At 39.2% G+C, this 24,427-nt stretch overlaps 1 pseudogene; it reads right to left on the bottom strand.

The window, feature by feature from the left end:
• The window catches only part of LOC114050315, a 51,327-nt pseudogene extending 29,493 nt beyond the window's left edge, over positions 1 to 21,834 (bottom strand).
• Positions 21,835 to 24,427: the final 2,593 nt, after the last annotated feature.

The raw sequence follows: 24,427 nt of genomic DNA on the forward strand, positions 1-24,427 counted from the left end.
CCAATTCTAATTTTTAAGAAATTGTTTTCTTCAGTAAACTTTTGAACTTCCTTTTGTATTTGACCAATTCTACTTTTTAAGGAGATGTGTTCATCAGTGAATTTTTTTTGCCCCATTTTCCATTTACCAATTCTGCTTTTTAAGGAGTTTTTCATTTTAGTGAATTTCCGCGTATCTTTTTTCCATTTGGCCAATTCTGATTTTCAAGGCATTTTTCTATCCATTGAAATTTTATGCCTCTTTTGTCATTTGGCTTATTCTATTTTTTAGGGTTCTGCTTTTTTACTATTTTTTGTGCCTCCGTTACCAAGCTGCTGACTCTTTCTTCATGATTTTCTTGCATCATTCTCATTTCTCTTCCAATTTTTTTCCCTCTATCTCTCTTACTTGATTTAAAAAATCCTTTTTGAGTTCTTCTTGCAGTGAAGACAATTCATAATTTTCTTTGAGGCTTTGGATGTAGGAATTTTGACTTTTTTCTTCTCATCAGTTTGTGTTTTGATCTTCCTTATCACCATAATAACATTCTATAGTCAGGATCTTTTTTCTGCTGCTTGCTAGTTTTTCCAGACTATTTCTTTATTTTAACTCTATGCTAATGTGAGGTTCTGCTTCCAGAATGGGGTGGGCAACATTCCAATATTCAAATTTTTTGTGCATTTGTTTTTAGAAGTAATTCTGGAGGCCTGTAAGATTTCTCTTCTTCCAAAGTGGTGTGATCAAAGGAAAGACATTTTTACTACTCTCTTGTTCTGTGATCTGGTCTGTGAATAGTCACAAGCACTCTTTTTTCTTTTCTAATTTTTATTTATTTTATCTTTAATTTATGGAATAAAATAAACACTTCCATAACATAGTATAATAAAAAAAGATGTTTGTACATGAAACTGCAAATCTATTATGTACAATTTGATATTCCTTTTAAATATATAATAAAATTATCAAATAAATTTCTTTTTTTCTTCCCTCCTTCCCCAGAGATGATGGCTACCATTAGAACACACACACACACACACACACACACATATAAAATTATTTTATACATACTTGTATTTATCAGTTCTTTCTTTGGATGTAGATTGGGTCTTCCTTCATATGTCCTTTGTAGTTCATTTGTATTTATAATAGTTGAAATGACTTAGCCACTTGTTCTTAAACAATATTTCTGTTACTGTATACAATGTTCTCTTGGTTCTGCTTAGGTAACCCTCACTGTCACCACTAATTCAGTCACCCCCCAAGGTCTACTGAGGGTGGTGTGACCTGTTTTGGACTGAGTTGGACTCTCATTCTGGTGCAACAGACCTTTCCCACTGACCTTCTAAGTTGTTTTGGGCTGGAAAATTGTTTCACTCTGTCCTTTTGTGGGTTTTGACAACTCTAGAGATTTTTTTTTGAGGCATTTTTTAAAGGTGTTTGGAGGGGTTTTGAGGAGAGCATAGGGGATTACCTGCCTCTTCTTTACCATTTTGTCTCCACATTCCTGGAGTTTGAAAATAATTCTTTAAAAATTAAAATTTTACATGTGGAAGCTAATGATACAATGAGACATCAAGAAATAATAAAACAAAGTCAAAATAATAAAAAAAAGAAGAAAATGTGAAATATCTTATCAGAAAATCAACTGACCTGGAAAATAGTTTAAGTAGAAACAATTTAAAAATTATTGGAATACCTGGAAATTGTGATTAAAAAAAAGAGCTAAACATCATATTCCAAGAAATGTTAAAACAAAACTGCCCATATATCTTAGATCCAAAGTTAGTGGTCTACATTAATGTTGGAATGATTTCCATAAATATATAGTGGAGGGATAAATGAGGTGGGTGGAAGGCAATGATTAAACCTCACTCCTTCAGAACTGGTTCAAAGAGGGAAGAATACACACACACACACACACACACACACACACACACATACACACACACACTCACTCACTCATTCAATTGGGTATAGACATCTATCTCACTATCTCACCCAATAAGGAAATGGGATACAAAGTGGATAAGGGATATGAACTGGAGGCAATGAAAAAAGGGAGGGCAGATCAAGGAAAACAATAGTCAGAAGCAAAACAGATTTTTGAGGAGGAGGGATGTGTGTGTGTGTGTGTGTGTGTGTGTGTGTGTGTGTGTGTGAGAGAGAGAGAGAGAGAGAGAGAGAGAGAGAGAGAGAGAGAGAGAGAGAGAGAATAAAATAGAAATATACAATAATCATAACTGCATGGAAATGGGATGAACTCACCATGAAATGGAAGCAGATAGCAGAGTAGATTAGAAACCAGAATGCAACAAAATGTTTACAAGAGACACATTTGAAACAGAAAGATACATACATAGACTTAAAATAAAGATTTGGAGCAGAATCTATTATGCTTCAGCAGAAGTAAAAAAAAAAAACGCAGGGGTAGCACTCATGATCTCAGGAAAAACAAAAGCAAAAGTTGATCTAATTAAAAATATAATAAGGGAAACTACTTTTTAAAAGATATCATAGACAAAAATAGCATTAAAGTTTTTTTTTTTCCTTCAAGTTTCTTTGATAAAAGTGTCATTTCTGAAATATTTGGGAACTGAGTAAAATTCACAAAAAAAGAAGAGCCATTCCCCAATTGATAAATTGCCAAAGGATAAGAACAGAAGAAATTAAAGTTATCAATATTAATATGAAAAAATACTTTAAATTACTATTGATTAAAGAAATGCAAATTAAAACAACTCTGAGATACCACTTCACATCTACCACAAATGACAAGGGCTAGAGGGGAGGAGGGAAAATAGGTACACTAATAAATTGTTGATGGAGTTGTCAACTGATCTAACCATTCTGGTGAACAATTTGGAACTAGGTCCAAAGGGCTATAAAACCGTGAATACTATTTGACCCAACAATACTACTACTGGGTCTGTATCTCAAAGAGAACAAAGAAAAATGAAAAGGACCTACGAGTACAAAAATATAGCAGCTGTTTCTGTAGTAACAAAGAATTGGAAATCAAGGAGATGCTCATCAATTGGGGAATGGCTGAACAAGTTGAAGTACATGATTTTGATGGATTGCTATTGTGCTTTAAGAAATGATAAGGTGAGTGGTTTCAGAAAACAAAACCAAACAAAAACAAACCTGGCAAGACTTTTATGAATTGACGCAAAGTGAAAGAACTAGGAGATGGTTTTTGCACAGTAACAGCAATGTTGTAATGATAGTCAACTATGAAAGACTTGGCTACTCTGATCAATACAGTGATCCAAGACAATTCCAAAGGACTCATGATGAAAAAAATACTATCCACCTACAGGGAGAAAACTGATGAACTCTGAGTGCAAAATTAAGTATAATTTTCTCACTTTATTTTTATAATATGACTAATATGGAAATGTTTTTCATGATTTTACATACAAAAAAGGGAAAAAAAGAGAAACTCTTTAGGTTCCCTCTTTTGTTGACGTTGTGTTCTGTTGTTTGTGTGGTTTTTCTTATTTTATGTTATTAATCTCCTCTCAAAATTATGAAGCAAAGGAAGTTTTGTGGTGGAATCTGCAAATGAAAAGCCATTTCTAGAAAAAAAAATAGAGGAAGCAATGGGTGGAAGTTGTAAATAGGAAAATTAAAATTTGATGTCAGGAAGAAAGCTCTTTAAAGAGTGGAGCCGGCTGGTGAACCTTGGTGCTGTCCAAACAAAGGCTAAGCAGCTCTATGGTGTTGTTCACATCGGGGATTCCTTTACTGTAGTGTTTGGGTTACGGTGGTGACTGCTGAGGTCCCTTCCAACCTTTGAATCTGGTGATGCCATGAGTCCACTGCTCTTCCTGCCTTAGCCTTGGGGCTTTCCAAAAGAAAGGCTTCACATTTGGCAGAATTCACTTGATGTTTCCTCCTCACCACCCATCAAGCTTGTAGAACAAAACATGAATTGACACTCTGAAGAATGCAGACACATCAGCAAACAGCAGTAGCCATGGTCATGACTGTAACTATGTGAGGCCTCCACAGGATTTGGTATTGGCAGTACATTTTTTTTTGGATATAAATCATTCAACAAGCATTTATTAAGCACATACTATGTCTTTTTTTTTTAATTTTAACATGTGTTTTTAAAACTTTGGGTTACAAATTTTCTTCCTTCCTCCCTCCCCACCCACCGTAATTGAAAAGGCAAGCATCTCAGTACAGGTTATAGATGTGTAGTCATGGCAGTACCTTTTTGCAGTTACATTCTCAACTGATTAGCACACTGTTAAACAGATAGGTGTATGCTGATTCCACTTGATCCAGAGGATCTGATTAATTATATAGTCTATGAAAAAGTTGTTATTGATATTGCTTTTCCCACGGGGAGGGGAGGAATTTGACCTTAGTTTGATCAATTTTTCTTTGTAGTAGGTAAATAGTGCTTGGCCCATACTAAAAACTTACTGGATTCTTGATGATTTGTACCCATATATACATGATGATCAACTCAGGGATGTTAGACCCATGTGTGCGTGTAAAGTAGTATGAAATACATGTTTCCAGTATGTTTGCAACTTCTAAAATAATTTTATAAAGGGTAAATACCATGCTCCCCTAAAACACCTATTTAGAGAAATTAGTGATGTGACTTATTCCAATTTCATGATGTTCAAACCAAACTGATTTGAGTCTTCAGAGTTTCTTTCTGTCTCTGTCTCCCCCCCCAATTTATATCAATCGTCCCTATTATAATGACACATTGACTTCATGTCTCTTCAATTCAGTCAAGAGTTTTTCTTAACCATCAACTTGTTGTGTATAAAGACAAACAAGCATAAAACTATCATTATACTATTGTCCTTACGGTGCCTATAATGACAACCATTTAATTGGGTGGTCACATGCCATAACAGGAAGAACCCTGGAATTGCACCACCCAGTAGGAAGAGAGCTGGGTTTGAATCTATCCACAAACACAGAGGTATGATGGGAAATTCACTTAACTTGTCCCAGTCTTTTTCTTCTTCTATACAATGAGTATAGCAATGACACCTCCCTCAAAGGGTTGTTGTGAAGATCAAAGGAGATTTGGGGTACCAGCCCCACTCCCCATAGGTATTTCTTCTAGCTTTGAGCCCTCAATGTCTGGCACTTAGTCATCTTTAATAAGGTTACTGCAGTTTCATTTTCCAACTAAGTTTCACTCACAGGGACACGCTCAACGTCACGGGCAGCAGAGCATAGAAACAACCAGGGAAGTTTGAGGATCACTGAGGAAGTCAGGAGGTTCCTGGCCAACACCAAGAAAAGCTTTTCAGCATAATGAGTGGATGATTCTCCGGCACTTCTGAATTTGCAAAGCCCTTTATGTCTTCATCTCACTTAAGTCTCATTCTCACCTTGTGAAGGAGATGATACAAAGATGATTTTTCCCCCTTTAGTAATGGGGAAATTGGGGCTAAGGCAGTTTAAGTGACTTGCTCAGGGTCACAAAAATAGTGTCAGAGGCGGGACTCAAACCCAGTACTTCTTGACTCCAAGTGCATCATATGATCCACTATGCTAGGCAGCCTCTCAGGGTAAGCCCCTTATGACAACACTAATTTACACCCTCCTTACTTCTGACCTGTACTGAATACTACAATCCTTCCTAATTTTCTTCACTGACTGAATTTTCTCTTCCCAATACACCCTATGCTTTTGTATCATTATTTCAGTGAATCAATGATCTCTCTGATGTTTGGACTCCATCTCATCATACAGATAATAACCAATGTGCTCCTTCACACCCACTGGCATCCTCGTCCATATGGACCTTTAAGACTCCTTTAAAAGGTTCTTTCTGCACATGAGAGACCTTTCTCCAGATGCTCCAGAATTTGGTGGATCCTAGAATCATTGAGGGGGTCTCCTATGGTTATCTCTGATCTTCTTCCATTGCCTACCTGATGCAGTTTGGGGTTGCTGGGAACTGCAAAATGTCAGAGTACAGGGTGGTATCTGCCTGAAATGAATTCATGCACTCAAACCACCTTTCAGTCAAGGAGTAGTTTATTGTAACACCAATAGGAGAGGGCAGGGTTCCTAGTGAACCTGTAACTTAATTGGGTTGAGACTGATGCTTATATACAAAAAGTAGGGCAGCTAGGTGGCCCAGTGGATAGATCATTAACATATGTTTTCAAAACTTTGGGTTACAAATTTTCTCCCTTCCTCCCTGCCCACCTACCCTCACTGAACAGGCAAGCATCTCGGTACAGGCCATAGATGTGTAGTCATGCAACATACCTCCACAGTAGTCCTGTTGTCAAAAACCAAGTACATTTCCCTTCATCCCATCTTGACCCTGTCCCTCCTCAGAAGTGCCTGCCTTTGATTTTTCCCTCCCCCAATCTGCCCTCCCCTCCATCAACCCCCTGCTCTCTTGTCCCCCACCCCCACACCTTCCTGTAGGGTAAGACAGATCTTCACACCCCATTGTGTATGTTATTCTCTCCTCAAGCCACATCCCATGAGAATAAGACTCACTCATTCCCTTCCACCTTCCCCCATTTCCCCTCCACTGCAAAAGCCCCTTCTTGTCTGCTTCATGTGACATACCCTACCCCATTCCACCTCTCCCCCTCTCCTTCTCCCAGTATAATCCTCTCTCACTCCTTAACCCCATTCTCCAGGTATCACCCCTTCACCCTCAACTCACCCTGCGCCCTCCATCCATCCATCTATATATACATATAATTTTTTTCCCTCCCACTACCCCAATACTGATAAAGGACTCATGAGTTATAAATATCATCTTTTCCTGCAGGAATGCAAACAGTTCAACCCTAATAAGTCTCTTATGATTTCTCTTTTCTGTTTACCTCTTCCATGTTTCACTTGAGTCTTGTATTTGAAAGTCAAATTTTCCATTCAGCTCTGGTCTTTTCCACAGGAATGCTTGAAAGTCCCTATTTCATTGAATGACCATTTTTTACCCTGAAGGATTACACTCAGTTTTGCTGGGTAGGTGATTCTAGGTTGTAATCCTAACTCCTTTGCCCTCCAGAATATCATACTTCATGCCCTCTGGACCCTTAATGTAGAAGCTGCTAAATCTTGTGTTATCCTGATTGTGTTTCCACAGTACTTGAACTGTTTCCTTCTGGCTGCTTGCAATATCTTTTCCTTGACCTGGGAATTTTGGAATTTGGCTACAATATTCCTAGGAGTTTTCCTTTGGGGATCTCTTTCAGGAGGTGATTGGTGGATTCTTTCAATTTTTATTTTGCCCTCTGGTTCTAAAATATCTGGGCAGTTTTCCTTGATAATTTCTTGAAAGATGATGTCTAGGCTCTTTTTTTGATCATGGTTTTCAGATAGTCCAATAATTTTTAAGTTCTCTCTCCTGGATCTATTTTCTAGTTTTCAGTTGTTTTTCCAATGAGATATTTCACATTCTTTTCTATTTTTTTCATTCCTTTGAATTAGTGTTACAGTGCCTTGATTTCTCAAATTGTCCCTGGCTTCCAATTTCTCCATTCAAATTTTTAAGGAAGCATTTTCTTCAGTAAGCTTTTGGACTTCCTTTTCCATTTGGCTCATTTTGCTTTTTAGGGCATTCTTCTCATTGGCTTTTTGGACCTCTTTTGCCATTTGGGTTGGGTTATTTTTTAAGATGTTATTTTCTTCAGTATTTTTTTGGGTCTACTTTAGCATTACTCTCAGTTTTTCCTCTACTTCTCTTAGTTGCTTCTTAAAATCCTTTTTGAGCTCTTCCATGGCCTGGGACCAATTCATATTTTTCTTGGAGGCTTTGGATGTAAGAGCTTTGGCTTTGTTGTCTTCTTCTGGTTGTATGTTTTGATCTTCTTTGTCATCAAAGTAAGATAATATAGTCTGACTCTTTTTGCACTGCTTGCTCATGATCTCAGCCAATTACTTGAGTTATAGACTCTTTGTTAAGATAGGAGTATGTTTCCAGTGTGAAGAATGTACTGTCTCAAGCTTCAGGGGTTTTGTGCAGCTGTTTTCAGAGATACTTCTAGGGACTTGTAAATTTTCAGTTCTTCCAAGGTGCTATGATCAAGGGCAAGGTGTTTCCTCCTTTCCTGGCTTGTGCTCTGGTCTATGAGCACTCTTTTCTGTCTTGGAACTGTGAGGAGGTTTTCTTCTCCAGAGCCACTACAAGCTCCACCACGCCAGCGCTCTTCCTGGCCCCAGGACCGCCACCCAGAACTGTGACCCAGATCCAAGCATGGGCAAAGCAAGAGAATCCTGTGCCAGCAGAGAGATCTCTGCAATCCCCCTCTGATCAGCCTCTTGATTACCCCTCAGTCTGTGGGCCAGAAGCTCAGGAAGCAGCTGCCACAAGGGGAGTGGGGATGGGACCCCGCACTCCTCTCTCACCACTGTAGAAACAGACTTTTCCCACTGACCTTCTAAGTTGTCGTTGGCGTTCATGGGTTGAGAAGTCTGGAAACTGCCACAACTGCCTGTGATTCAGTCATCTGAGGCCTGCTCCAGGGTCGCTGCGGCCTGAGTGCCCATGCCACACTATGCTTCTCTCCCTGCCCGGCGAGATTTATCTTTCTAATCAACCAACCAGGCCGTCTTTGGCTGGAAATTTGTTTCACTCTGTCTTTTTGTGAGCTCTGCTGCTTTAGAGTTTGTTTAGAACCATTTTTGTAGGTATTTGGAGGGGTTTGGGGGAGAGCTCAAGCAAGTCACTGATTTTACTCTGCCATCTTGGCTCTGCCCTCCCCATAGAGCATTAAAATTCAGCCTCAGATACTTGACACTTACTAGCTGTGTGACCTTGGACAAGTCACTTAACCCCATTGCCTTGCCAAAAAAAAAAAAAAGAAAAATCTGGGTGGGATTAAGGAGTGGTAAGTAGTCAGGAGTAGGCCAGGTGGAACAGTGAAAGGAATATCAAGTAGGCTAATTAGGTGGTCTAGATGAGATTAAGGAGTGGTTGGTATATAAAAGTAGTCTGGGAGTACAGTACAAAAGCTGCCTTGGAAGGGAGCCAGTGATCTGGGCTGCTGAAATGTATGAGAAAATTCAGGAACTGAGCTGCTTTCAAAGACATTGTCTTTTCCTTTTAGGGGTCCAGGTCTCATCACCCCATCACATCCACTTCTTCTTTTGATTGGGCACTTCCTTGGTGATATATTTCATCATTTCTTACCTAGAAATCAGTTACACTCAAATTGCACCCTTCTCATGCCCACCATATACAAGGTTGGGTTTTTGGAGATCCTGAGACAAAAGTAAGAAGCCAATTTTCACTGGCTTGCCAGAGTTGATTGTTGATTTTCAATGTGGACATTTACACCTTGAATATTGGGATGTGTGAGAAATCTGGGCAGGCCTTAATATTTTCTTAATACTCCAGACTTTGGAAAGTGATGGAGAAAAATGTAAGTTGTGCAGATGAAACTTTAAAGTGTGTTGTGCATGCATTTTTTTGGGGGGGGTGGGTCTGGTTTGAGAAAAAAACTATGACCAACATTCCACTGTCCTGGTGTTACATAGTCTGCAGATAGTTTTCATTTCTGGGAGTTTATCCTAATGATCAAAATCCTTAGTTGAATAGTGAAGGCCTTAAATTATCTGACTTTATCTTGCCATTTTAGATTCATCTCCCCTTCCTCCTCTCCATGCACTATGTGCTTTGCCTTACTTAGCTCCGCTTGCCCTAATACAAGCCTGTGCTTCCCTGATGGTTTGCCGTGTCAGTGTGTTCTCAGTGCCTCAGGTCACTTTTCCTTTTTCAATAGTGGCTGCTGAAACTCTGCATCTCCTTGAGGGAGCCAGGTGGTATTGTGGATACCACACCGATCTGGAGTCAGGAAGACTGAGCTCAAAAATATGACCTCAGACAAATACTAGCTATATGATTCTGGGCATGTCAAGTAACTTCCGTCTGCCTCAATTTCCTCAACTGTAAAATAGGGATCATAATAGCACCTATCTCACAAGACTGTTGTGAGGATCAAATGAGATAACTTTTTTAAAGTGCTTACCACAGTTCCTTCCTACCTCCCTCCCTCCCTCCCTTCCTTCTTTCCTTCCTTTCTTCTTCCTTCCTTCCTTCCTTCCTTCCTTCCTTCCTTCCTCCTTCCCTCCCTTCCTCCCTCCTTCCATTTAGAGCTCAATTGCTGCTTACTCTACAACGAGAAGCCTCCTTTGCACACATCAGCCAGAAATGAGTGCATAGATTAATGAATAAATGCATGCATGAAAAAATCTGGGAAGTTCTGCTGAGTTGTTCTTGTAGTTTTGTTTTGTCTGATCTTTCTCTAGATTACAAGTTTCCTGGGGTCAGAGGCTCATCCATGTGTCCCTCTCTGTCACCAAATCCAGTGCTTGACAGAGCATTTTATATGATTGATACAATGACAAAATAGTAGAAAAAATAGCATTGAAAGCCTTTAGAGCTCTGATCAATGCAATGGTAAATAATGAAAGGGTAGCTAGGTGGCAAAGTGGATAGAGTGCTGGACCTGGAGTCATGAAGACTCATTTTCCTGAGTTCAAACTTGGCCTCTGATGCGGACTAGCTCTATGACCCTGGAGAAATCACTTAATCTCTTTGTCTCAGTTTCATCATCTGTAAAATGAGCTGTAGAAGGAAATGGCAAACCACTCCAATATCTTTGCCAAGAAAATTGAAAAGCTGGAGTCATGAAGAGTTGAACACAATGGAAACAACTGAACAATAGAATTAATGAAGATGGAGCGTACCACTCATGTCCTGTTCAAGAAGTGATCAACTTAATATGAAGAAAAAACCTGTCATTGTTCGGACACGGCTGATATAAAAACTTATTTCTCTGGAACACGTGGATATTTGAGGGAATTTTCTCTTAATTTGTTGAATGAGGAGACAGTAGGAGGGACAAGTTAATCAAAAATATATTTTACTTGAAAAATAAATAAAAAAGTACGTATGTATAAGTATATATTTTAAAATAATTTAAGCAAATTTTCCCCACTTTATTTTCACCCATTTAATTTCTTGAATGACTATTTTCCTTATTCTACATTTAATCATCTTTATTATAAAAAAATTTCATTCATCACTGGAAACTCACTTGTAACTCATTTTATACTTTTTGATTGTTCATTTATGCACTCTCTCCTCCCATACTTCCAAGAATGGAGTTTTTTTATATGATTATCCTTTTAAAATTTATTTCACTGTCCAGAAGCCACAATTCTTCTGTTATTGTCAATGACATTGTATGTGTGTGTGTATATGTATATATATATATATATGCATATACATATAAACATTTATACATTATACATGGAGGCTTGTTGGCTTGATTTTTTTCCATTTTAATTTCAGTATACATTTTTCCGGATCTAAATTATGTCATTATTTTAATTGGCATTACAGGAAACATTCATTTTAAAAATATTTTGTCTAATATTGCTGGGTATAGGCAAGAAATTTCATTTAAATTGTTTAGGTCTTCCTTTACCTTTTTTCTTAAGTATTTGGTACTTTTCCTTAAGAACATTTTGTCATCATGGATACATTGCTATCCCTTCTCTCATATTTATTTATTTTTCCCATTACAAACATGTATAACCAGTCAAAATAACTTTTCACATTGGCCATGTCAAATGAGAACAACAAGAATAAGAGTGACCACAATAACATTTATCTCATTCTCTTTTCTAAGTCCTTCACACCTGTCATGAGTTGAGTAGCATGTTTCATCACTGGTCCTCTGTAATACAATGCCCGCTTGGTCATTATGCTGATAAGCGTTCAGTGTAATCCCACGCCATCATATTTATATGACCTAACTTGCTCATATACTCGACTATATATGGGCACCTCTTCATATTTTCATTCCTTGTCACTTCAAAAAAGAATTACGAATATATGTTTGTTGTTTAGTCATTTTTTAGTTGTGTTTGACTCTTCATGACCCAGTTTGGAGTTTTCTTGGCAAAGATACTGCAGTGGTTCAACATTCCTTCTCTAGCTCCTTTTACAGATGAATAACTGAGGCAAACAGGGTTAAATGACTTGTCCAGGGTTACACAGCTAGTGTCTGAGGCCAGATTTGAACTCAGGTCTTCCTGAATCCAGGCCCAGTACTCTATGTATATATCCACTGTGCTAGCTAGTTGCTCTTCCATAGCTTTCATTTAATCTCCAAATTTTTCTCGAAGCCCTCTCTTTCCATCTATATATTAAAAATTAACTTTTTTTTAAACTTCTACTTCATCTCTTCTGAGCATTCTAGTGAGCACCAAGTTATATTTTCTCTGAAGTTTTGTCATCCCTTTCCTCTGGATTTGTCTTGAGCTTTCCTGCCAAAATAACAGTTCTTTATTATGGGATTCTTTTTGTTTATTTACTCATTCTTCCAGCCTTAGAATCAGGGTTAGTCCAGACCCCACTCCTAAATCTGAAGTGATTCCCATCCTTTGGCCTTGATGTCAGGGCTGGGCTTTGTGGTGCTCCTGGAGGGGAAGTCTGGGCCGAGTCTATCTTTGCTCTCTTGGCTTATTGAATGTCACGTTATTTGAGATCTCCCGGTCAATCTGAGGGCCTGCAAGTTTTAAGTGTTCCCAAAGTGACCTGATTCAGGGTAATGTCTGATTGCTGGCAACCAGTCTGAGCTCTGCAAGTTCCTGATCTGGGCTTAGATCTGAGCAAGAGCAGACTACTGCTGAACGCAGCCCCAGACACCCAGCTAAAAAACTGGGTTCAGAGAAGCAAAATTGTTAGCTCTCTTTTGGTCTCAGACTAAAGGCATTGGTTATTTCTCTGCAGGCTGGGATAGATGCCAGGAATGAGATCCTGCTCTGTACCTATAGTATAAACCACTTCATCTCTGAGCATCTTTCTTTCTCTCTAAAAGGTTTACTCTCCGAAGTTTGCCTACCCAGAAATACCACCCCTGTGCACAGGTCCCCTTCTTAATGATCATTCTATGGGGCTGTCCAGAAATGAGTCTGGACCTCCTTTTGCTCTGGTGTACGCAGCCTCTTGTTGGGTGCTGATACACACTCTTGGCCCAACCTCTGTACCCAGTGGCCACAGATCTCTTTGCTTATCTCTCTATGCTGAACTCCGGTAGACAAATGACTGACTGTGCCTTTTTCTTAATTCCTCTATCAGGATTAGGTCTATTGCATTTTTGAGATCTGTGTAGAAAGGTTTTCAAAGGGGAGATTGCTGTACTACTTCCTGGCACTCCACCAACTCAACTCTCCCCCCACCCCAATATTTATTGAGTCTTGTCACTATCATTAAATGAGATCCTACTTTCTTTTGCCCTCATTTCTTCTAGCCATTTGTTACTGGTCCATAAGAATATGATTTTTTTTTTGTTTTGGATTCTAGTTTGCTACTTTGTATGATTCATTAATTTCTTTCTTTGTAGTTATTGAGTGCTTTGACTGATCCTAAAGTATGATCCTGGAATTTGCTCAGAATGATGTTTTAACCTTTCCCTTACATCCTTTGTCTCCCAGATTTCCTTTTTGAGTCTCTTAATTTCAAACATTTATGGTGATAGATATTTAGACAACAGAGGTGCTAGTGGGCATCCTTGTTTTGTGCCTCCTCTAGACAGGCACGTCCCTAGAGAGTGGAAATATACTGCAGGCGCAGCTGGATCTGATGTGTCTTTGGATTTTTGGAAGTATCATTGAGTGCAAGCTCCTGACTGTATTCTTTGTGTGCCTCTCAGAACTGTGTACTGATTTTTTAAAATGCCTTCTCTCTGTTGATATGGTGACATGATTTAATTATGTTCTTTGCACCTCTGATTATCTCCTATGTTCAGAGCCTTCTTCCAGAAATCTTCTCTTCCAAATTCCCTGACTTAAAGCCTCTCAAGAAATGTGCCCTCCAAGTGCTCACTCTCTAGCAGTGGCTTTATGCATTCCCTACCTCCGTCCACCCATGAGTAACACTGAAGACAAGTAGGGATCTCTTGAAATCAGAAGATCCTTTGTTTAGGTAGCCTGCTTTGTGTGGCAGGATGTGGCCCACATGTGAGGCCTGTGGTCTGATGAGGGCAGACCCAAATCTCCAGAATCTTAGTGAATTTTCCCTTGGGAGGAAATTAAATGGACCCTTGGATGGAATTCTAGCCCAACACAAGGAAAGATCACACACTCTTCCTCATGTTGATCTGAGAGCTGCCCCACACCCTCATACCCCACACAGACAGAAGGAAACACAGAGGAATGAGTTAGTCATAGGTATTTATGAGAAGAAAGGTTAGATGAATCCAATATAATCACATAGAGAGTAAAAGGCCATGCTTAGGAATGGGTGACAGTAGCACCTCATGAAATAAGGGTGATGGGATAAAAGAGACCAATTCCTCCACAATTCCCACAATACATCTATAGTTTTCTTCGGTACCCCAGTCTCCTGCCCAAGCACCTAAGATAAAAAAATAAAATAAAAACCAGTCATATCTTACTGCTTTTCTCTTTAGCCCTTACCTCTCCAGTATCCCCATTGATTCCCATTGAGAATGGGAAATGTTGAGTTCATCACTGATGCTCCTCCTGCCCTCTTAGTGTGTTCTCACCCTCTTTCTCATGCTCTCCTTTTAGTCCTGACATAGTTATAGCTCATTTACTATTTCCTTGCTTTAGGAGATGAGTAAAATCCTCCCAGATTTCAGAAGTTTGTGTGGGTCCACACTGTTCTTCCCCTTTGTAGGGAAATATTACACTCATATATTTTGAAAAACCAATTTTATGGAAAGTCTCCAAATTAAATGTTATACCTAGCATTTATATAGTGTTTTAGGGTTTGCAAAGCATTTGATCTTTACAACAATGCTGTGAAGTAGGTGCTATCATTATTCCCATGTTATAGTTGAAACTGAGGCAAAGAGATTCAGTGACTTCACTGCAGCCTTTTTCTGGTTCACTTGTAGTTCTTGGAGGTGACTTTGTGTCTCCAGATAAACCTAAGAAGTGACCATTTTTACCACACTCCCAAAGCTTCTAGTCCAGAGCAATCATTGAATTGAGTATCTGTCCATTGGGTATTACCTAGCTAACTTTCAAGAGTGTTACCTCCAGATTTGCTCCAAAATAAGAAGTTCTCTTGGCCCCATAACTCTGAAAGGACATTGAATAGCTAGTATCTTCATTGATGGAGAAAGTGGTCATGATGATGTAATAACAAATCTTGAAAATATTAAACCATCAAAGGACATCAGTTTCTCCCTTTCCCTTTCACCCCCTTTGTTGTTGTTCTTTTTGCTTTTTAATTGGCTAACCTTACACAAATGTTGAACACCGCTGCTCAAGTTCCTTAAATCAATGATTTAAATGAGATATTTAAAAGAAATGAATCAGATTTATGGAGGAATACAGTACTCTTGACTTTGTATCCCAGAGTAATCCCCTTAAAGACTGGAAGCATTAATGACAATTCAATGGCACCAGGGAGCAATGAAAGTCGAGGTAAATTAAAAAATATATATTAATTTGTTTTGATCTATCAACAATACTTTCAATGGGCTTTTGAATTTTAATTTTTTCTCTCCCTCCCTCCCCAAGATGGCACGCAATCTAATACAGGCTATACATACACATTCCTATTAAACCTATTTTCACATTAGTGATATTGTAAGGAAGAATTAGAACCAATAAGAGGGACCACCAGAAGAGGAAACAAAATCAAACAGAAGAAAAAAATAGCAAATACTATGCTTCGATCTGCATTCAAACTCCACAGTTCTTTCTTTGGATGTGGAGAGCATTTTCCATCATGAGGCCTTTGGAGATGTCTTAGATCCTTGCACTGCTGAGAAAGGCAAAGTCTTTCAACGTTAGTCATCACACAACATGGCTGTTACTATGTACAATGTGTACTTCTAGGGCCGTATCCCAAAGAGATCATAAAAATGGGAAAAGGACCCACATGTACAAAATATTTACAGCATATCTTTTTGTGGTGGCAAAGAATTGGAAATTGAGGGGATGCTCATCAATTGGGGAATGGCTGAAGAAGTTGTGGTATATGAATGTAATGGAATACTATTGTTCTATAAGAAATGATGAGCAAGCAGACTTCAGAAGAACCTGAAAAGACTTGTATGGTCTGATACTGAGTGAAGTGAGCAGAACCAGGAGAGCATTGTACAGAGTTAAGTAAAATTGTGCCTCTTAGTCAAGGGGCAGGTCATTGACAGCAACTAGCAAACCCATTAGAATGCACAGAATCTCCAACAAACCTCCTTCTTTTCCTTCTGTCCTTATTTTTCTGCCTCACATACTTATCATCTGAGAATGATCACATTGTCTGAAAGTAAGCTGAGGCATCAAATAACTCCAAATATCTCCATCTAGCTAGACACACTATGCCGAGTACATGACTGTGCTGTGATCATTCATTTTCTATCAAGGATTCTGCCAATGAGACATGAAAGTGAAGATTATTCATGTTTATTCCAATCTGGGAAACAACTTCAGGGGAATAATAAAATGGTAGAACACATTGACATCCTCTCTTCTCTCTGGTCACATTTGTCATGTGATACGGACAGTAGAGGATAAAGAAAATGGTGCTGCTATCAGGCGAGTTGGACTGTTGACTTTAACATAATTCTGCTTGATGGCTTTCAGCTCATCAGCATCATGTTCCCGAAGCAAGGCAATAGGAGCTCATGAAGATGTGCTTTGCAGAATACAAACAGAAGTGGAATTCCCTTCATACATCAAGATACTCTACCCTACACACTCCTTGTCCAGCTGATACCACACTGATACCACCAAGCCCCAGAGAAATAGAGGCCATTTTTTCAGTGAAATCCATGATCATTCAAAAGTGATTGACCTAGAAGAATAAAATAATGAGTCAAGTGTCTATTGTCCAGACTCTGTCATATAGTTGCATGGGCAGCCCAATGAGTTTAACCATCATGACATCCTATCTCTTCTGGACTCTGCGGGTGGAAAATGAGCTGAATTATATAGGAGGAAGAGAAAGAATTGAATCACCTTTGGAAATGTGAACAGGGTTTTCACCCACCTCAGATTGCTCCCTGATGCAAAGCCTGTGCTTTTTAAATAGCAAATATTTTGTAACATTATACTTAATGAAAGAAGTCCAAAGGGAATTAGAGAGGTGGGTGGGAAGTAGGAGTAGGCTGTAGTATAATTTCAATGAAGATTTACTCCCAAAGAAAAATATTCCCGGATATCATCCAAGGATATATGGTGAGGAACAAAAAAAAGGAATGAATTGTTAATGTAATAAAAATAAAGCATATAAGAGTACTTCGCTGGTCCCTAGAGACCATTTAAAGGCTTCCAGCACATGAAGTGGATTTTTTTTAAATGAAGAATATATGGGCTGTCATGAACAAGTTTTTGTCCATGATGACAGTACTTCAGGGACAGAATGATCTATGATCTGCATTGATAGACAGAAACCCCAATGATGAGAGCATGCAAACACTGATATGATTGTTTTTCCTATTAAAAATATTAAGCTTCTGTCTCCTATATATTGTTCTTTATTTTGGCAGCTCTCTAGGTCTTTGCAATACCTGTCATTTGATAAGCACTTTAATTATTCCATCAAAATGTTATTTTTTTTCTAGACTTTCCTTTCCAATGATGCTTCATTTCAGTAAACTTTATTTTCGAGGGGGATGATGTTTAGGCCTCTTCTTTATTTGTTGTGGAGAAACCCCAATGTGGAAGTTACCTCCAGCAATGCAGATGGACAGCTCACAGACACTCTTATCTCAGAGGGGGAACTTCGAATAAGTTTCTGTTTTTTTTTGTTATAAGGCTGACCACTATGTCCCATGTTGCATCAACTTTTTCTTTCCTTTTTTGGGATACAAATTTCTCCACCCTTCTTTTTAAAAAGTGTGACTTGCTTTTCAAGATAAAATTTTGTATTAGTTACAGAGTAGATAGAAATGAAAGAAATGAATGATTAGTCTACATTGGTAAAATTCTTTCAGTATTAGGATAACAGAGCATTCAATTAGTTGGATGTTTATCTTTAAAACTCTCCACACTTTTGAAACTTCTCACTGTTTGTGAAACCTTACTCAACCTAGCCATGTTGAGCAGTGAGTGTTGTGTCACTATTTGTAGGCTGTTTGAAAAGGTCAGAGATCCAGAGCTGGGAAGAACCTTAGAGGTAATCGCATGTAACACCCTTATTTTGGGATATCGTAGTTTATTATAGAGAATAGAGAACATTGGAATTGATATAAAGACCTGTGGGGTGAAAGAGCTTCCTTCTTCAAATTTACTTGCAACATTGAGAAGGTTCCATCAACTTTTCTAGCTTTCAGTTTTCTCCTTATCAAATAAGGGGATTGACCAACCTAATCCCAAGGTACTTTACCCCTGTGCCATGCTGCCATTTTCAGATGCCATAATGGCTTTGGTTCACTGAGATCATTTGCTTCTTTTCATCCATGAAAGACTGTTCCTGTTTAGGCAGCCGGGAAGAATGTTGTAGTCAACAATTTGACCCAACGCTAATCTCTTGTCTGGGGAGATTATTCAGTATATTGCTTTCTTTCTAAAGCTCAAGCTTACTACAAATGTGAACACAGACTATTTCAAAATCCAAATGAGGTCAGCTACTCCTCAGTCCTATCTCTTATGGAGGGCAGCTGATTTCCCCAGGGGTTGACACACGGTTTTGTATCATTTACAGATGTTTTTTAATCGAGTGCTCTACTACTCAACATTGTGACCTTTACAAGAATCCTCTGGTGGCATTTGCGAAAGGGAGATGTCAGGATCATTGGCTAACTATCACCTATGATTTTTCCTTGGAACATCTCCAAGTCACATAAATTGCTGTTCAGAAAGCAGGGATCTGTTACCGGAATCTTCACCCTTTTACGCCTGTCAAAGCCAAGAACAGATGCTCAGAGTGTGATGTTGCCTCAGGTGCCAAAGACTTCCCAGACTTAGAGATTGTGAGAAACTAGAAATAAAATATTTCACTGAACTCTGTGATTAAAACTAATAATAACAATAGTATCACCCCCCCACCTGCAGATATTGGGAATATGCACCTTCGATATAGCAAGACAATGTCTGGGGCATCATTGGATATCGTCATACATTTCAAATATTTTTCCAATAGTGGATGAGGTATTACCTTCAAATTGGATGAGAAAAATTTCCCCCAAAGTATACAAATTCAGGGCTAAAGGAATGAGACAGGTCTCTCATCTTTGTTGCTTAACTTGCCCTTGTTAGCAGAGAAACAGTGTCTGAAACGTGGTTAAGTCATCACCAGTTAGAGTCACTTACATTAATTTCAGTGAGAATTGGTTATGTCTGGCCCTGATATGTGAGATTTCCACATGTGAGGCCATGGAATTCAAAAGTTACTGGACCCAGGAGTGATTTAAGGATCATTTGTCTCACATCGAGTGACACTTTTCTGGTTGTGCAGATTTTTTGTAGCAATAGTATGGGGGTCAAATATCTCTAGTCACTGCAACCACAGAAAGTTTTTAGCATGATCAGACCTTTCTTCATTGCCTTAAATTACCAGGTCCCCAAAGATGTGAGACTAGGAGGCAAAGAGAACAAAAAGTTGTTAGAACTTGGATTGAATCACTAGGCAGGTAGGTAGAACAGTGAATCAAACGCTAGTTTGCCTTCAGGAAGACCTGAGAATCCTGACTCAAATCATGGGCCCCATCTTCTCTCTCTCTCTCTCTCTGTTTCCTCATCTGTAAAATGGGAGTAATAGTAATACCTACCTCACATGGTTGTTGTTAGGATCCAATGAGATGGAAGGGGAATGGAAGGAGGTAGGGTGTGAGGACGAAAAGGGAAGAAGCATTTCTGTAATACCCGCTGTCTGCTAGGCACTGTGCTAACAGCTTTATAAATATTATCTCATTTGATTCTCTTGCCAACCCTATGAGGCTGATGTCATTATTATTCCAATTTTACAGTGGAGGGAACTAAGGAAAACAATAATTAAATAACTTGATCAGGGTTATACAGGCCTTATGTGTCGGAGGATGGATTGGAGCTCAGGTCTTCCTGACACCATTTCCAGTGCCATAGTCACTGTGCCACCAGCCACATGTAAAACATTCAGCAAATCTTAAAACAGTATAAAATGCCAGCTATTGTTACTTTTCATTGTTTAAAAAAGTCTCAAAAGTTTTCCCAGCAGTAACTAGTCTTTAAAGTTTAGTACAAAAAAAAATGAGAAAATATTCATCATTATCAGTGTAACACCCTGGGCCATCCCTCTGCAGTTTGGGATTTTGTTTTTCCATTATTGTTTTTGTTGGTGATGATTTTTTGTTTTGTTTCATTTTCCATTAAAAAAATCTCAGAAAGTTAGTAAATCATAAATAAGCACAATGTCAGAAGTGTGAAGTAGTGAGCAAAAAAACTCAGGCAGTTTTTGGTCTGCCTGGAGAAGCATATTCCTTTGGTGCTCCCACCTCATCAGAGCTCTTTATGTGTCTTGGGATTGGTTTCAAACGCCACCATTTTGTAAGTAGAATGTTTAAAGGCTATCAGAGAAGGACAAACAGAATGCTGCTGCTACAATTTGGTAAAAAAGCAAATGTTGCCTTGGTATCAGTTAAGAAGTAGGAGGAAAAAGACAAATTTCTTGATTATTTAACTTATCTTAGAGTGGAGATAAAGGTCTCATTGGAGACATTCAAGAAAAACTCAGATGACTGCTTACAAGATTTGACCTTTTTGACTATGGATTGGCCTGGATGGCCATGAAGGTCCACTCCAAATCTAATATCCATGATTCTCTTATCCTCCAGGCACCTCATTGTTCACTTAGGTCTCCCTTGCTTATTGTGTGTGCTAACTCTCCATTGGCCATTTTGTTCTGTTATTTTCAGGGTAAAGTTATTTCTCCTAGCTCTTACCCTGTCAGATATCATTGTCAAATCACCATCGTCAAGGTCAGATTCCTTTGGAGATCTTCTTCCCAGGTCCCAAACCAATGAATGAAAGAAACAGAAATAATAGAATTTTGTCATTTGTTTGAATGGCTTAAAGACCCACTGAGTTAAAAGCTTTTGCTCATCACCAATAAACTGATTGCTTTGTCATTTCACAGCCATATGAGTTGTTATTTTTATCATACCATAAAAAAAGAACAAAAACAAAAACAAAAAAAAACAAAAAAATAAAACCAAAATAAAACAAAACAAAAAACAAAAACCTTCCTTCAGTGCTGAGCCCCCACCTGACCAGAAGCAGCTGGAGAGCTGACTCATCATCTCCTCCATGCCTGAGGGCTGAGCCAGTCATGTGGTGGGCTGAAACAAATAAGGCCAGAGCTACAGTACTGCTACATGGGCTGGCCCTCATTTCACTCAAATGCTTCTTCTCTGGAGCAAAATCATGGAGTTGTTTTGGGGGTGTAGCTCTGTAGGTATGTTACAACCAAAGCCTCAAGAAACCAGGAGTCCTATCAAGACAATGGATTTGGGGGTATAGGTATCTCAAAAATTAGTGGAGATTTGTGGTTCCCTCTCTGCCAGGAGGGGCTTCATTAGTGTTTCCTGGATTGAATTCAATGCAACAGGGTACTTTTTGATCCATCTGTAATAAATGCATGTATATAATTTTTAAACTTTTATTCTTAAAATGATAAATTTAGTTAAAATAAGATCACTTATGGAAAATGGGGAAATATCTGCGTCCTTGTTAGTTAAGGGAACTCTCAGGAAGGAAACCCCATCTGCCAATGCAGATGAACATCTGCTCTGCAAGGTTGAGTCTGAGAGAGATACCTCTCTCTGGATATGAATCCACAAAGGCAGTGAACTCTTCAGTGCTGACATCGGCTAGGGGGTGCTTCTCCCCCCTCCTCAGAACTTTCCCCTCAGGCCTCCCCTCCCCTCTCCCCATCAGCCAGCCTCCACTCACATACTTCTTTTTCTCTCTTTCCTTTTTCTTCTTTATTCATCCAGTTTAGCAAAGGGAGGGGTGCATGTTTACGATTACCTGGCAGAGTTTAAGGTGGAGTGAGCTAAAAATATCAAATTACACAGTGAAAACTCCTGAAAGTTTACTGAGCACTGTCCTCACAACTGCCCTTTAAGGCAGGTAGTATGTATTACCTCCATCTCAGAGGTGAGGAAACTGAGACTCTGAGAGATTCTTCAGGTATAAAAGGTCACCCAGCTAGCACATGTCTGTGACAGGATTTGAATCTAGTCTCTTGACTGCACGCTCAGCACTCTTAGCACTGTGTCATGCTGCCTATCAATCATGCTCATCGCAATCCTGCTACTCACCATGCGTCCTTTCCTCCATGAGACAGAACGTGGGTACCATGCAGATGATGGACCCGCAGGGCATGGGCATGGGGATTGCCCACAGAGTTGGACGGCTTTTTGTGAACAAGCGAGTAACCACCTTTTTGTGGATGGCCCCACTCTATATTGGCAGCAGGCTGGCTTCCAAGTCCATCTCTCCTCCTTTTTAAACCATGGGCACTTGAGTGAACTTGAAGAAACCTGGGGCTGTGGAAAAGTTTCTCTGGTGACAGTGATCTGAGAAGACTGTGCAGTTGTGTTGGGAGGCAAAGCTCTGCCACCATACATCTGCTAAATCTGTTCTCAATCTGTTTTGTTTTATCTACTAAAACGATAAATGGAAAATTCCTCAGAGAGAAAAAGAGACAGAGAGTCAACTGCTTCCAAGAGAAGCCAGCTCAGATTAATCGAGCTGTCAAGCACCTAAGATTCATTGGGGGTTAGAGTGATGGAAGAAGAGGAAACTTTTTCTTTTCCCCACCAATGTGGGCACTGACTTCAGAATGTCTGAGAGTGATGAGATTCATGTGACTGATTGTGACCAGTGGCCCTTTGATCTTCTCTTCTTTGGAGGTTGCTGAAAGTTTTCTCTGTGCCAATTGGGCTTGGGGATAAATAAAGAAGAGGAATAGTGTAGCAGAAGTAGGAAAAAGAAAAGATGGCAAATAATGCAGCCTTTTCTTCCCTCCCCACCCCAGGAATGATGCTATAATCCTCTGAATCACAACATTTCAGATTTGGATGTGGCTTCAAGGGACATCGTGTCCAACGTCGACCCAAATAGCCAGTGTTTCTGGGACATCTGACAACTGGTCATCTAACCAGTATTTCAAATTCTTGATGTCTCCTCTAGTTCCTAATTCTTCACCATTCTGACTGCCCTCCAGTTTATCAAACGTCCTATATATGTGACACCTGGGACTGAACACAATATTCTAAATATGGTGACAAAGGCAGAGAACAGAGGGACTCATTCCCTTATTCCCAGAATATCTGCCTCTCTTAATCCATCTCAGTGGCAACATTAGTTTTCCTGGTAGCTACACAGGTAGAAGCTCATTGGTTTTCTGATATGGTGACAAGAAAAGTTCAACTTAATCCCCAACAAACAGCTACTCCCTATCTATATTGTGCTCAGCACTATGGCAGGATTTGGGGATGTTAAGGCAGAAAGAGACCTAGTCTGTGAAGGATAAGCAGAGGAACACAATCGGGAAGTTGAAGTGATCTAACCATTATGGAGAACAGTTTAAAATTTGCTAAGAAAATGATTTAAATGTCTATAGCATTTGAATCAGAGCTCTGCCTGCTAGTCATCTATTTCAAAGTGGTCAGAGAAAGACAGAATGGTCCAAGATTCACCAAGAAATTCATAGCACTGCTTTGAACGTATCAAAGACTTAGAAATTGAGAAATGGCTAAATAATTTACATTATATGAATATAGTATTATACAACTTAGCTGTAAGAAAGTTGAATGTAGACTTGAAAAGTGGAAGTTAGGGTTTACATGAACTGATCTGGAGTAAAATAAGCAGAACCAAGGAACCCATGCACACAGTGACTCTGTATTGCAAACAGAAGGAGCACAGCTAGGAACTTGAAGTCTCTGTAATTGTAATGACCAAACTTTTCCCCAAAGAAGAGATCAAAAATGCAAGAAAAGACAAGGCCCTCTCTTTTCAGCAGTGGTGAAGAAGCAGAGAGATGCACATTGAGCAAAGCAGATCTGCTCCTCACACGAATCTTACGATACATGTGATCTATTTGTTTTGCTTAATGTTTTCTTTTTCTTTTTCTAGGTTAATTTTACTTCGTTTTGAGGGATGACTCTGAATAGATTTGGAAAGAGAGACACGCTTGGAAATGAAGGTGTCATATGCAGGCATGCATGTATTCATGTGTATGCATGTGTGCATGTGAATGCAGCAGATGACCTTGGCGTCTTCAATGTCTGACTGAGCTCTAAGTGCTCCGCAGCCACTGCCTCAGACATCTTAGCGGCCATTGGAACAAGTTGTTTTTATCCGCCCATTCTGCTGAGGGGAGTCTTCACACGCTTGGGGTAGATGCACGCGCCCCCCCCCATGCTTTATTTACACACATATACGTTCGTATATTTTTAAAAAAGTGTGTGTACATATGTGTATATTGTGTATACTTATAATACACATACAGGCATGT

This window comes from Vombatus ursinus, unplaced genomic scaffold (assembly GCF_900497805.2).
Source record: "Vombatus ursinus unplaced genomic scaffold, bare-nosed wombat genome assembly UNPS02014799.1, whole genome shotgun sequence".
Lineage (NCBI taxonomy): Eukaryota > Metazoa > Chordata > Mammalia > Diprotodontia > Vombatidae > Vombatus > Vombatus ursinus.